The 13,880-nt window shown below is 33.9% G+C and overlaps 1 long non-coding RNA gene across 1 annotated transcript; it reads right to left on the bottom strand.

Moving 5' to 3' along the window:
* Positions 1–11,010: 11,010 nt before the first annotated feature.
* Positions 11,011–11,490, bottom strand: LOC130463036 (uncharacterized). Its single transcript, XR_008923742.1, has 2 exons — positions 11,348–11,490; positions 11,011–11,258 (listed from the first exon to the last, which is right to left on the bottom strand). It is a non-coding gene; the product is annotated as an uncharacterized lncRNA (long non-coding RNA).
* Between the last annotated feature and the right edge of the window lie 2,390 nt (positions 11,491–13,880).

The raw sequence follows: 13,880 nt of genomic DNA, 5'->3' as shown, positions 1-13,880 counted from the left end.
AATACAATAGGAACAATTCCACTTGTATGGACCTGTTCCACGCTATGGATATATTCGTAAATTAGTAGTGATAGACTAGGAGGATTCCACGTGACCTTACCCACCTCATTCCCCTTCTCTCTCTCCCTTCTCACCCCACTATCCAATTTATTTTCTCTCTCCTCCCTTCCCCATGGATTTTGAGGACCAGCTTATGTTCAACCGCGAGGATTTCGACGACGATGATAATTAAATGGTGGTTCATCCAAGCGTAGTTGAAGATTGTCGTTCATTGGCAAACCATTATTCTAAGCAACTGTTCAAGATATACCAGAGTGGAGACGATCCTTACTTTCTGTAATCTCATCAATCTTCTTTAACCATGTGCATACATGTCTTACGGCACTTACCAGTTTCAACTTTTCTAGTGGTTCAACTGATTGTGTTGGAGATGATGGTTTTTGTGACTAATTTTCTGGGTAATTAACTATGTGCTAACGAAGAAAAGGGATGTAGGAGGTTAATGCATATATTTGGTTAATTATATCTAAAGAATAACTATTATGTCCTGTGGAAAAGTAATTTTAACTATAGAACAATTACTATGATTTATATTATAAAATAAATAATATAATATAAAAAATTAGAAACTATATGTTATGTAAAGTAACTATATCTTCATAATAGTAACTATGAAAAAAAATTATAGTCATTTCGATAAGAATAACTATTCTATCCAAAGAGTAACTATATCATACAGAAAAATAACTTTAACGGTAAAACAATTACTACGAAGTATATATTATAAAATAAACAATATAATATAAAAATTAGAAACTATAGGTTCTCTAAAGTAACTATTATTTTCATAATAATAACTATGAAAAAAATATAGTCATTTCGATAAGAATAACTATTCTATCCAAAGAGTAACTATATCATATAAAAAAGTAATTTTAACTGTAGAACAATTACTACGAAGTATATATATTATAAAATAAACAATATAATATAAAAAGTAGAAACTATATGTTCTGTAAAGTAACTATATCTTGATAATAATAACTAAGAAAAAAATATAGTCATTTCGATAAGAATAACTATTATATCCAAAGAGTAACTATATCATATAGAAAAGTAATTTTAACTGTAGAACAATTACTACGAAGTATATTATAATAAACAATACTTCGTATAATATGAAAAATTAGAAACTATATGTTCTGTAAAGTAATTATGTCTTCATAATAATAACTATGAAAATAATAATAATAATAATAATAATAATAATAATAATAATAATAATAATATAGTCATTTAGATAAGAATAACTATTTTATCTAAAGAGTAACTATATTTTCTTTAACGTAACTATATCTTCACAATAGTAACTACGAAAAAATAATAATATAGATTCTATCCAAAGAATAACTATATCATATAGAAAAGTAATTTTAATTGTAGATCAACTACTACAACGTATATTAAATAAACAATATACGGAGTACTATATAAAAATTAGAAACTATATGTTCTGTAAAGTAACTATATCTCCATAATAATAACTATGAAAAAATAATAATATATTCATTTCGATAAGAATAACTATTTTACCTAAAGAGTAACTATGTGTTCTGTAACGTAACTATGTATTCATAATAGTAACCATGAAAAAATAATAATATAGTCATTTCGATAAGAATAACTATTCTATCCAAAGAGTAACTATATCATATAAAAAGTAATTTTAACTGTAGAACAATTACTATGAAGTATATTATAAAATAAACAATATAATATAAAAAATTAGAAACTATATGTTCTGTAAAGTAACTATATCTTCATAATTGTAACTATGAAAAAAAATATAGGCATTTCGATAAGAATAACTATTCAATCCAAAGAGTAACTATATCATATAAAAAAATAACTATAGAACAATTACTATATTATAAGATAAACAATATGATATTGATGCTTTAGAGGTAATATAGTAACTTTTTCTATTATATAGTTACTATTATATATCATATAATTACTAAATAAAAAAAAGAGGAAGTATATCAAAAGTAAGAGTAATTATAACTCTTGAACAATAATTAAGAAAAACATTAACTACATAGTTAGTTGTTTTAAGCTATGACATTCTAATTATTTGCATCTATTAAATAAATCACATTAAACTCAAATGAGTTTTGAACTAAAAAATATTAATCGCCACTTCCACGCACATCCTTCCTTCCTCTACCACGTCCTTGGTTTTCATTGTTGTCAGGATTTTGTTCTTCTTCGTCTTCTTCTCCTACTTTTGTTTTCCTTGCAGAAGTTATCTTTGCACGACTTCAATTATGGATGCATCATCTTTGTATTTCTGAATCAATAGCATATAAACTAAGTTAATAATTTAACATTTAAATATGAAAAAGTAACATAGTAACTATTTTAAACATATAGTTTATATTATACATCATATAGTAACTCTTAGATTTAATGATGACCATATAGTAACTATATAAAACATATAGTGACTATTATTATAATATAGTAACTATTGTACACATATAGTAACCATTATAATCATATAATCACTATCTAAGAAGCGGACAAAAACATACTCTAAATAACATAGTACATAATGTAATCGTATAGTAACTATTATTTATCAAAAAGTCACTATAAACTGTTCATAACATAATAACTATCTTAAACACATAGTTACTGTTTTAAACTTATAATAACTTTCTAAAAAATATAGTGACTATTTTAAACACATAAGTTACTGTTTTAAATTTATAGTAACTTTTAAAAAAAAATATAGTTACTCTAAAAACTACTACTAACATAAACACAACGAACATTCCAGTGACTATTAAAAACACTATTTCGCAACATAAATTAAAGGCGACTATATCATTTATATATACTAACTATGTGAAACACTAACCCTAATTTCAACAAAACAACAAACATTTCAAATCACTCAACAAAATAATAACTATTGTACACATATAGTAACTGTTGTACATATATAGTAACCATTAAAATAATATAGTAACTATTGTACACATATAGTAACCATTAAAATTACATAGTACCTCTTTAAACCATATAGTTACTGTATTACTCATATAGTTACTATTTAAAATCGTGAAATCACTGATCGAATTCGCGAAGTGAAAACGATATTTCGGTATTCAAAACAACAAATATTTTCAATTTTAAATAAAAGTAGACTTAAAATTCTTTAAAAAGCAACAAACCGAGATGTGATCTATAAAAATTCTTGCGAAAATTTGTAGGAGAGCGTAAATTCTTCGATTCGATTTCGGCAACGACGAACCTCCTTCTTGATCTACTACTTCCTCCAATTTTTCCTCATCTAATAGATCTAATTATAAGAATTATAAGATAATTACGAAGAAAATCGAACAAAACCTAGAAATTTGGGCTAAATTTTGAAAAGCATAGAGAGAAAATGAAGAGTGAGAAAATGAAAGAGAATGAACACAATGTAGATCTGAAATTTTAAAAAATAAAAAAGTTTAAAACGTATATAAAGTGAGTTAGACAAAAATCGCATTGAAACTCTACAAAACACATAGTAACTCTTTAAAACACATAGTTACTGTTATACGCATATAGTTACTATTTAAAATCACAAAATAACTGTCACGTGACCGTTACATATGTTTCCCATACAAATTACTCCGTTGCCCTGGTCCACGCTAAGTTAGCATGGACCAGGTTTATATTAGTGTAAATACAATAGGAATATAATAGGAATAAATCATTTATTTTTTTTCCTCCTTTTTTTCCCTCCTTTTTTTCCCCACCTCTCATTTTCTTCTTCATTGGCTCGGTTCCAATCTCCCTCCATTTATCATTATTCACCGATTCTTTAAGTTCCGGCAAGATTGAATTGGGGAAAAATGAATTCCTTCATCATCCTTCACATAAACCCTAGTTCTAGTTGCCGGAATTGAGCGGAATTAGTGATTGAATTGGGGAAGAACATAATCCCTAGTTGCCGGAATTGAGCGGAATTAGAGATTGAATTGGGGAAGAACATAATCCCTAGTTACCGGAATTGAGCAGAACTCGTGCAATTTTGGAGCGCGTCAGGTAATTACTCTTAAATTCGCAGTTTTCGGGGTTTGTAATTGGTAATTTGTGAACTTGTTTTGTTGGTAATTGAATGGAATTTCGCGTATTATTATGATGTTTTGTTGGGTAATTGAATGGAATTTCGCGATTCTGGTACACTCTTGATAATTTAATGAAATTTCGCGTTTTAATATGTGAGCAGATTGGTAATTCAATGAGCAGATTGACCTCTTGAATTTTTAATGTTGTTGAATTTGTTTTCGTTTTGACAGTTGATGTTGTTGAATTGCCTAAGTTGACCTCTGTTGACTTTTGTTAATCTGATTTTAGATACTAGTTTTAATTAAATTATACTAGTTTTAATTGAATTGCAGTAATAAAATGGAGAGTGAGACGTTGGAAATAAGTGACCATGATTTGGGGTGTGGTGCAAGAAATAAGTGATGATGATTCGGACGATGATGTTGTGCAAACTATGGATGATCCAACAGTTGGGGGGATTGGGAGAATATTTGATTCGGAGGATAATGTTGTGCAAACTATTGATGATCCAACGGTTGGGAGAATTGGGAGGATATTTGATTCAGAGGATGATGTTGTACAAACTCCTCAAAAAACTCCAACTGTTGGGATCATGGATTCACCTCTAAAAACTCCAACAATAGGGATCATGGATGCTGATTTTGTGCCACCTCCAACAGTTGGGATGGTTTTAGGTCCCACCATGGATGATGCAAATGATTACTACAAAAGTTATGGAAGGCAAGAAGGGTGTTGAATCTAAGGCGGATCCGAACGTGTTGTGGACTATCTACGGAGGGGCGTCATTTGGAGTCCTAAAACTTGTTCTTGTTCGGTTTGGGAGCAGTTAGGGAAGGCACGCATCACATTGTATGTATCCTAATTATACTCATTGACTATGTGGCAATTAATTTGGATCCCTGGCTTTATGGTTTTTTCCGTATGAAATATATTGTTTATATTTGTCATAACCTAACAGTTGGAATGTTGAGATGCTGAAATGTAGATAGTAGTAAGCTTCTTGTACTTTGTATGAAAAATTGTTTGATAGACATCTCGAACTTGAACTTTTGGAACTTTGTAGAATGAAAATTTGAACTTTTGTACTTGGAATCTTGTACTTAGAACATGTAGATGAAGATTTCACTGGGGACCTTTATGGGTCTTGTATAAGAATAGGCTTAGATAGCCTAGACATTGGTGTAGAACTTGAACGCCAGCTTAGGCATGGATAGCCTAGGCGTTGGTGTAGAACTTGAATACCTGCTTAGGCATGGATAGCCTAAGTGTTGTTGTAGAAATTGAATGATCGCTTAGGCACAGATAGCCTAGGTGTTGATGTTGACTCTGAATAGTCTCTTAAAATAGAAGTCTCTTGCTAGACTTGTACTGCCATTGGGGATGTTAGACTTTTGAATTTTGTATGGGATAGTATGAGATAGCCCCCAGACTTGATTGTTGATTTTTGTATTTGAATGCCTCTGGTATTCCTCATCACACTAGGAGAAAGCTAGTTGAGTGCTTGAGTAGTAGAGCAGTTATGGAGGATGCTTCTGATAATGAAGCTGCAGAGATGGAGGTGCTTCCCATATCCATGACCCGTCGGGAGAGACCTACTTTCGATGGCCGTGGCTGGCGGTCTATGGACCTTCTATTTCATCTGAGACATAATTTGTCTTAGCGGCCATACACGGGCGTGGTATTCCTTTTATCCTACTTTTGAACTTGCTATTTGAATTATACTTATTTGTACTAATGTACCCCTTTTTGTAGACTTATAGGATAGGGATCTCAGTGTTCTGGTCTCGGGAGAAGCTGTTGCGGGCTTCTCAGATTATTCGCGATAATGAGGAGGCCTAGACCATTTGGGCACAGACTGGTTTCAGCACCTTCTGGGAGGTGATCAGAGGATTTGAGGGAGAGACAGGCGTCAAAGCCCGAACACAAGCTCTCCTGGAGTGGTGGTGGGACACCACCAACACGTTCCACATTCACTGGGGGAGATTACTATCACTGCCTTTGAGTTTTCTATGATTATCGGCCTCCCGTTTTCTAAGATAGAGGTCGCTTTCAACCTCAACTTGACATGGAGGTCCAATGGTGTCAGGGACTTGCTGGGCCCCGTTGTAGATTCGATCAGTAAGAGCGACATCGTTGCTTCGGTGGAAGTTATATTTGGAGGTATTGGCATGGTTGGTACTATAATGGAGCAGAAGGTTCGACTCTTCGTTCTAGTGCTCTACTTGGGGCCTTTGAGCAGGAGTAATCGTGTGTTGGCGCACTACTTGGGGCCTTTAAGGGACCTGCAAACTGTTTCAGTGCTCAAATGGGGTATCTTGGCGTATAGCCACCTTTTGTATGAGATGAAGAATGTTTCGAGGACTTCCTTGGGGAGCCTAGTTAGCATAGCTTCCATGTGGAGAGTGCTGGAGGTATTTGACACTCCTTGAACATGTATTTTGTACTTGTACTTTTATTTTGTATGCTTACTGACTGATGTCTTGTTTGCTTGAATATTTGGGCGTATAAGCATTTCCCTGGCTTAGCGCCTGCTCTCCCTAAAGTTGCGGCTTACCCGTTTGCTGCTTCTTAGGAGGGAGCGGAGCGCATGGAGACGACCATAGCTGCCTTCCGCAGAGCTTTACGGATCACACCTTTTGAGGGTGTACGTTTGTATTTTGTAGAGCCTTGGACTGGATGTATTTTGTATATTGACTAACTTGCCAGCTTTTAGGCGCGCTGGTGCCCTTTTTCGGATGTGCCCATAATCGCCTCGGCTGTCCGAGCCTATTTCTTGTATGAGCGACGGGTGCTGATTCCGGGGATCGCCCATGTGGTATCTGGGTGAGCGAGTTACTCTCCAGCATAGTACCCCAGATCGTCCTGTTCCTCTTGACCCTCATGCGTCCATGATGTTGAGGACTACTGCAGCTATTCGGGCCTACAGTGATGCTCCGATGGTGGGTTATAGGTTTTTGGATGTGTTGCTGCGTGTTTTTGCATGGTTTGAATTGAACTGGTGTGCGTTGTGTGTGCATTTATAAAATTTTTAGCTACATTTATGCATGCAAAAATAAAAAAATTTGCCCATTTTTTCGGGTATATATACCCACTATAAGCTCCCACTTTGACTGAGGTTTTTGAAGGGGTATACAGTTAAATACATAACATGATAGCGGAATAACCACAAAGCCGGAAAGCATGTATAAAGTACATATCAAGCATTGTTTACGTTTGTAGCGTGTTTTCCGTGAGTTCAACGAACACAACACGAACAAGAACTCCGAATTTCGTTCCACTACTTAGTTCACAAACATGTTCAGATACTTCTTGAGATTGATGGCTTAGACCTCCTTCAAGATACTTTTGCCTTTTGGGAAGAACACACTTATGGAGGCAAAGAGAGAATTCGGGTTTCTCTTTTGTCCTAGGGTTGTGTGTACAATGTGAATTGTGTATTTTGAAAACATGTATTTAGATTATTAAAATAACCTAAACGTTAAGCAAGCTAACCGACCAAGTGAGATGGGCCGCGGGCCGCCAACTGTTGCTTGCCTTGTGCTTTGTCCGCGCGCCACAGAGCAACGAGGCCAATGTGCTTGCGCTGCATTTCCATGCGCGTTGCGTCCATGGGCCTTGCGCTTGTGCGCTTCGGCTCGTGGGTTAATTTTGTGTTTCGATATAATTATCTTTCGATAATTCATTACTCATTTCGTAGTTGACAATCTAAAGTCGTACGATACGGTTATTCCTCTCGCCTAGCTTACGAAAATAAGCAATACGATATACGATTTCACGTTCCAATGTTTAATCGTATTATTATGTTTTCCAAGCTATTATATAAATTTCCTATTCATTTAATCTGATGATCTGTTGCATGCCAATGGTGTGACCTTATAGGTTCAATTAAGAGTAAGATGTGAGCCTAATTAGGATTATTACTCACTGATCGGAAGCATTGCTCCACCCAGCAGTTCCGATCACTTGATCCCACTGAATTAATTGTCCGTAATTAATCTGAACCTTGGTATTGGACCAATGCACCTTGGGTGAAGGGCATATTTCCTTCAGTCTCCCACTTAACCTTTACAAAATGTGCATTCCAATTCCTTTGTCTCTTAGTGTTACTTACTGAACATAAGGTAAGATCCAAGCCATCCTTATTAGGTCTAGAAGTGTACGTTTCTCGAATTACTGAGTTCAATTGTTAAACTTTTACAGGAGGATAAAGACTTAACCACTCTAAGAACGGCCCTGTATTTTCACAGTATCTAACTCTTTTGAGAGACCTTGTACAACAACAACACCATATCCTATCAAAGATAGGAGGGGAATCCCTTCTTGTAACTTATGAACAACTTACTTTGATATAGAGCTATTGGTCCTTTAATGGAGGGGACTACACCAAATTCACCAATCAACTTCTTTAGCCTAATAGCTTCCTTTGCTGCTTCATGTGCCTCAATGTACTCCGCTTCATTTGTAGAATCTGCAATAGTGATTTGCATAGCACTTTTCCAACTTACTACACCTTCGTTGAAGCAGAAGACAAACCCAAACAGTGATCTGAAATCATGTTTGTCAGTTTCGAAACTTATGTCCGTATAACCTTTAACAATTAATTCATCATCTCCACCATGGACCAGGAAATCATCTTTGTGCCTTTTAAGGTACTTCAGAATATTCTTGGCAGCTGTCTAATGTGACTCTCCTAGGTTTGATTGGTACCTACTTGTAGCACTGAGTGTGTACGAAATATTCGGGCTTGTACATATCATAGCTTACATTATTGAACCAAGCAATGACGCGTATGGAATCCCACTCATTTGTCTTCTCTCATCTCGTGTCTTCGGACACTGGGTCTTGCTAAGAGTCATTCCGTGAGACATGGGTAGGTAGCCTCTCTTGGAGTCAACCATCTTGAACCTATCAAGCACCTTATTGATATAATTGCTTTGATTAATCCCATATCATCTTTTTAGATCTATCTCTATAGATCTTGATGCCCGATATATACTATGATTCTCCTAGATATTTCATCAAAAAAAAAAATTCACAAGCCAAATCTTTACAGTTCAACATAGGAATGTCATTTTCGATAAGTAATATGTCATCAACATACAATACTAGGAAAGCAAATTTTCTCCCACTGACCTTCTTGTATACAAAAGATTCGCCTGCGTTCTTGAGGAAGCCAAAGTCACTGACTGCTTCATCAAAACGTACATTCCAGCTCCGTGATGCTTGTTTCAATCCATAAATGGATTGTTTAAGTTTGTATACCTTCTTAGCATTATTTGGATCCTCAAAACCCCCGGGTTGTGTCATAAACACAATTTCTGTTAAAATGTAGTTTAAGAAAGAGTTTTTCACATCCGGTTGCCATATTTTTTAATCGTAATATGCAGTGATTGGTAGAATTCTCTGAATAGACTTAAGCATTGCAACTGCTGAGAAGGTTTCATCGTAATCCACACCGTCGACTTGCCTGTAACCTTTCACAACCAATCTAGCTTCGAAAACTTCCAGTTTCCCGTCCTTCTCCTTTTTCAACTTGAAGACCTATTTTTTCCTATGGCTTAGTAGCCATCTGGTAAATTAACCAAATCCCAAACTTGGTTTTTAGACATGGAGTCTAATTCAAATTGCATTCTTCTAGCCATTGCTTGGAGCTAGGGCTCGTCATAGCTTGTTTGTAAGTCCCAGGCTCATTGCTTTCGAGCAATAGAATTTCATGGCTCTCATTCATCAAAATACATACATATCTTTCTGGTTGAGACCTATACATTTGCGATTTACGTGGGGTTACATTTCTAGTTGGTTCTTGATTCTCACCAGATACTACTAAAGGTCTCTGAATTTCAATCTGAATGTCATCTTGATCATTCTCTAGAGTTTGTTGTTTGTCTCGAAGTTCATCGAGGTCTACTTTTGTACCACTTGTCATTTTGGAAATGTGTTGTCTTTCCAAAAAGATATCATCTCGAGCAATAAACACCTTGTTCTCAGATGTATTGTAGAAGTAATACCCCTTTGTTTCCTTTGGGTAGCCCACAAGGATACATTTGTCAGATTTTGGTTGAAGTTTGTCTGACATTAATTGTTTGACGTATACTTCACAACCCCAAATATTAAGAAAAGAAACTTTTGGAGGCTTTCCAAACCAAAATTCATATGGAGTCTTTTTGACAGCTTTAGACGGAGCTCTTTTTAGTGTGAGTGCAGCTGTGTTTAGTGCATGTCCCAAAAATTCGATTGGAAGTTCGGCCAGGCCCATCATTAATCTAAGCATGTCTAGCAAAGTCTTATTCCTCCGTTCTGACACACCATTCCATTGCGGTGTTCCATTAGGAGTCAATTATGACAAGATTCCACAATCTTTTAGATGGTCATCAAATTCATAGCTCAGATATTCACCACCTCTATCAGACCGTAGTGCTTTTATCTTCTTGCCTAGTATTCTATTTCATTTTGAAATTCCTTGAATTTGTTAAAGGGTTCAGACTTATTCTTCATTAGTTATACATAACCATGTCTATTGAAGTCATCAGCAAAAGTGATAAAGTAGTTGAAACCACGTCTAGCATTTGAACTCATTGGTCCACATACATATATGGATTAAGCCTAATAGATCACTTTCACTTTCTCCAACTTTAGAAAAAGGTTTCTTTGTCATTTTTCCATGTACACTCACATTTTCCAAAATCCTCTAAATCAAATGGCTTTAGAATTCTTTCTTTCTGAAGATTTTCTATGCGTTTCATGTTAATATGGCCTAATCGACAATGCCACATATAGGTGAGATCTGAATCATTTATTTTTTCCCTTTTGATATTTATGTTATAAACTTCTTTGTCATGATCTAGCACATAAATTCTATTGTCTAATTTAGCAGATCCATAAAACAACTCTTTCAAATAAAACGAGCAACTATTGTCTTTTATTTCAAAGTTAAATCCCTTAAAATCTAAGAAAGAAATAGAAATTATGTTTTTAGTAATACTTGGAAGATGGAAAGACTCTTCCAAGTCCAAAACCATCCCAGTGGGCAACGACAAGTAATAAGTGCGTAAAACTAATGCAGCAATCCTTGCTCCATTTCCCACTCGTAGGTCGACTTCTCCCTTGCTTGACCTTCTACTTCTTCTTAGTCCCTATGGATTGGAACATAAGTGTGAGCTACAACCTGTATCTAATAACCAAGAAGTTTAATTATCAAGTTTACATTCTATAACGAAAGTACCTGAAGATGGAACGATAGTTCCATTCTTCTGATCTTCCTTAAGCTTCAAACAATCTCTCTTCCAATTCCGCTTCTTCTTACAGTAGAAGTATTCTGATTCAGAAGTGGGTTGTCTCACTTTCTTCTTTTCAGATTTAGTGCCTGATCAAGGGAAAAACTAGATCGTTACTAGTCTCTCCTAATCAAACAAATTACCTAAATTAACTACTGAACACAAGTAAAGCGGTAAGCAAGGGTCGGAATCCATAAGGGCTAAGGTGTGCTAATTTATGCTAATCGAACAACAAGCTAGGTCGAAACGAGTTGGAAAGTCGACTAACCAACTAAAACTAAATCAACTAAACTAAGGAATCAAAAGTAAACGAGATTAGGGAACGAGTCAAACAACAACAAATCATGGAATGGACATAAAAGAATTGAAAACGGGGAATATTCACAAACACTACATGAATAGGCGTTGAATTCACAAATAGCTCCAACTATCTCTCGACATGCGAGCATTTTCCCTAAGCATCAAGGATGAACTCCCGTTCTACCCTATCGTACCCCATGTAAATGAAAATCCCAATTCAACCACATAATCAAGTTTAGGTCTTTAATCCCTTTCCAACCCAACTAGACTACTCCAAGAAACCATGGAACACTTAATTGATCAAGTTAAATGCAACATGTATTGGCCGGAAATGTCTAAACATGCAACAATTTAATCATGAAAATCCCTAATTTCCAATCACAAACACCCAAACCAATAAATGTTGAGTTTTCACCAAACCCTAATCAATTAACTACCCCATCAACATAAAAATATGAAATTTATAGAAATTAACAACTAAAAACATGATTCTAAACAATAAGAAACTAATCTAAATATGAATCATTAAACAAAACAAAAACAATTAAACTAATGAAACAAGTAAATGAAAACAATAAATAAGGAGAGAGAGTAAGAAATTGCTCATTGATTAATTGGTTGATCCTTCAATACAAGTTGTCACCCTTGAATTTCAAAAGCCCCAATTTTTCATTGATTTTCCCTCATTTTCTCTCACCAAAAACTAAGTTAATGAAAAACCCTAAACCCTAAGAAAAGAGAGAGCTAATACTAATTATTTATATGGTTATGAGTCTCCAAAAATGAGAATAATAGTGTATATATACTACCCAACAAATAAAAGAGAGAAAATAAATATAGAAAATGAAAATCTAAAAAGAAAAGAAAAGAGATTAAAAAGAATAAAAGAAAAGGAAAAAGAAAAATAAAAATAAATAGAAAAAGAAAAAGGGAAAGATAAAGAAAAAGAGGAAAACCCCCCCAAACTTTGGAAAGGTAGACCCAAGACCTCTCCATCTTTCCTTCGTGTTCCCTATAACCCCTAACTGTTGTACCCGGGTACAGCTAGCTCTGGCTGTACCCCTTCCCCAAACGATGCGCTTGTATTATTTGTTCTTTCTTGTTGTACTGTTTGTTCTTTCATGTTGTTTTTTAAATTCATCATAAAATTGTTCATAATTTTTGTATTGCTTGTTCTTCCTTCTAGAATTCTATGTTCTTTTTTATATTGTTTGTTCTTTTTTGTTGAATTATTTGTTCTTTCTTGTTTATTTGTTTGTTCATAATAATCATCCGGTTAATGTTCATAATGAAATTAAGCTCTTTATCAATCTTTTTATGTTTTTATACAAGCGCATGTATTGTTTGTTATTTCTTTTTGTATTGTTTGTTCTTTGTTGTTGTATTATTTGTTTTTTCGTATTTTTCTAAAATTGTTCATAATTGTTGTATTGTTTGTTCTTTCTTCTGGAATTTATGTTCTTTTCTGTTTAATTATTTGTTCTTTATTGTTTATTTGTTTGTTCATAATAATCATTTGGTTAATGTTCATAAATAAAATTGTTCATACTTTTTGTTTTATTTGTTCATATCTTTTGTATTCTTTGTTTTTTCTCCTTCTATTACTGGACATCTTTTAGTTTTTTTTTTTTGTTAAAACCTATTTGTTTTCTTTGCATGCTCATCATTTTCAAATCAGTAAATGTTCAATTTTAAATTAGTTGTGATCATCATATCAAATTACGTACTTACTATTTTCATTTTTAGCCTACAACAATGAGGAAAATGAAACCGTGAAAGTCAAATATTGTGTTAAAATTACACTTCATACACACATTCAAACATATAAGAACTCGAGACAACATCAAAAACAAGATTCAAGATTGAAAATATAGAAAAATAAGTGGATGTTTTCTACAAATATCTTATAATTCAAGTACAATTTTACAAAGGCAAGGCCTAAAATGTTCAAAATTTTGGTAAAATATGTTATTTGACATGTTTTAATTGCTCAATATATGTAAATATATGTTCAAAGTAATGATATAGTAATGCAAGAACTAAGTTCATTTCAAAATTAGTAAATACTCATTTCACAAACAGTAGATAAATGTTCATTTCTAAATTGATTGAATAAATATGGATTGCCAAATAAAGAGATAAATGTTCATATTCGAATGAGTAAATAAATATTCATTTTCA

Source organism: Spinacia oleracea, chromosome 6 (assembly GCF_020520425.1).
Source record: "Spinacia oleracea cultivar Varoflay chromosome 6, BTI_SOV_V1, whole genome shotgun sequence".
In the NCBI taxonomy this organism is placed as follows: Eukaryota; Viridiplantae; Streptophyta; class Magnoliopsida; order Caryophyllales; family Amaranthaceae; genus Spinacia; species Spinacia oleracea.
The sequence above is the reverse complement of the archived record's forward strand: the minus strand, read 5'-3'. Positions and strand labels throughout refer to the sequence as shown.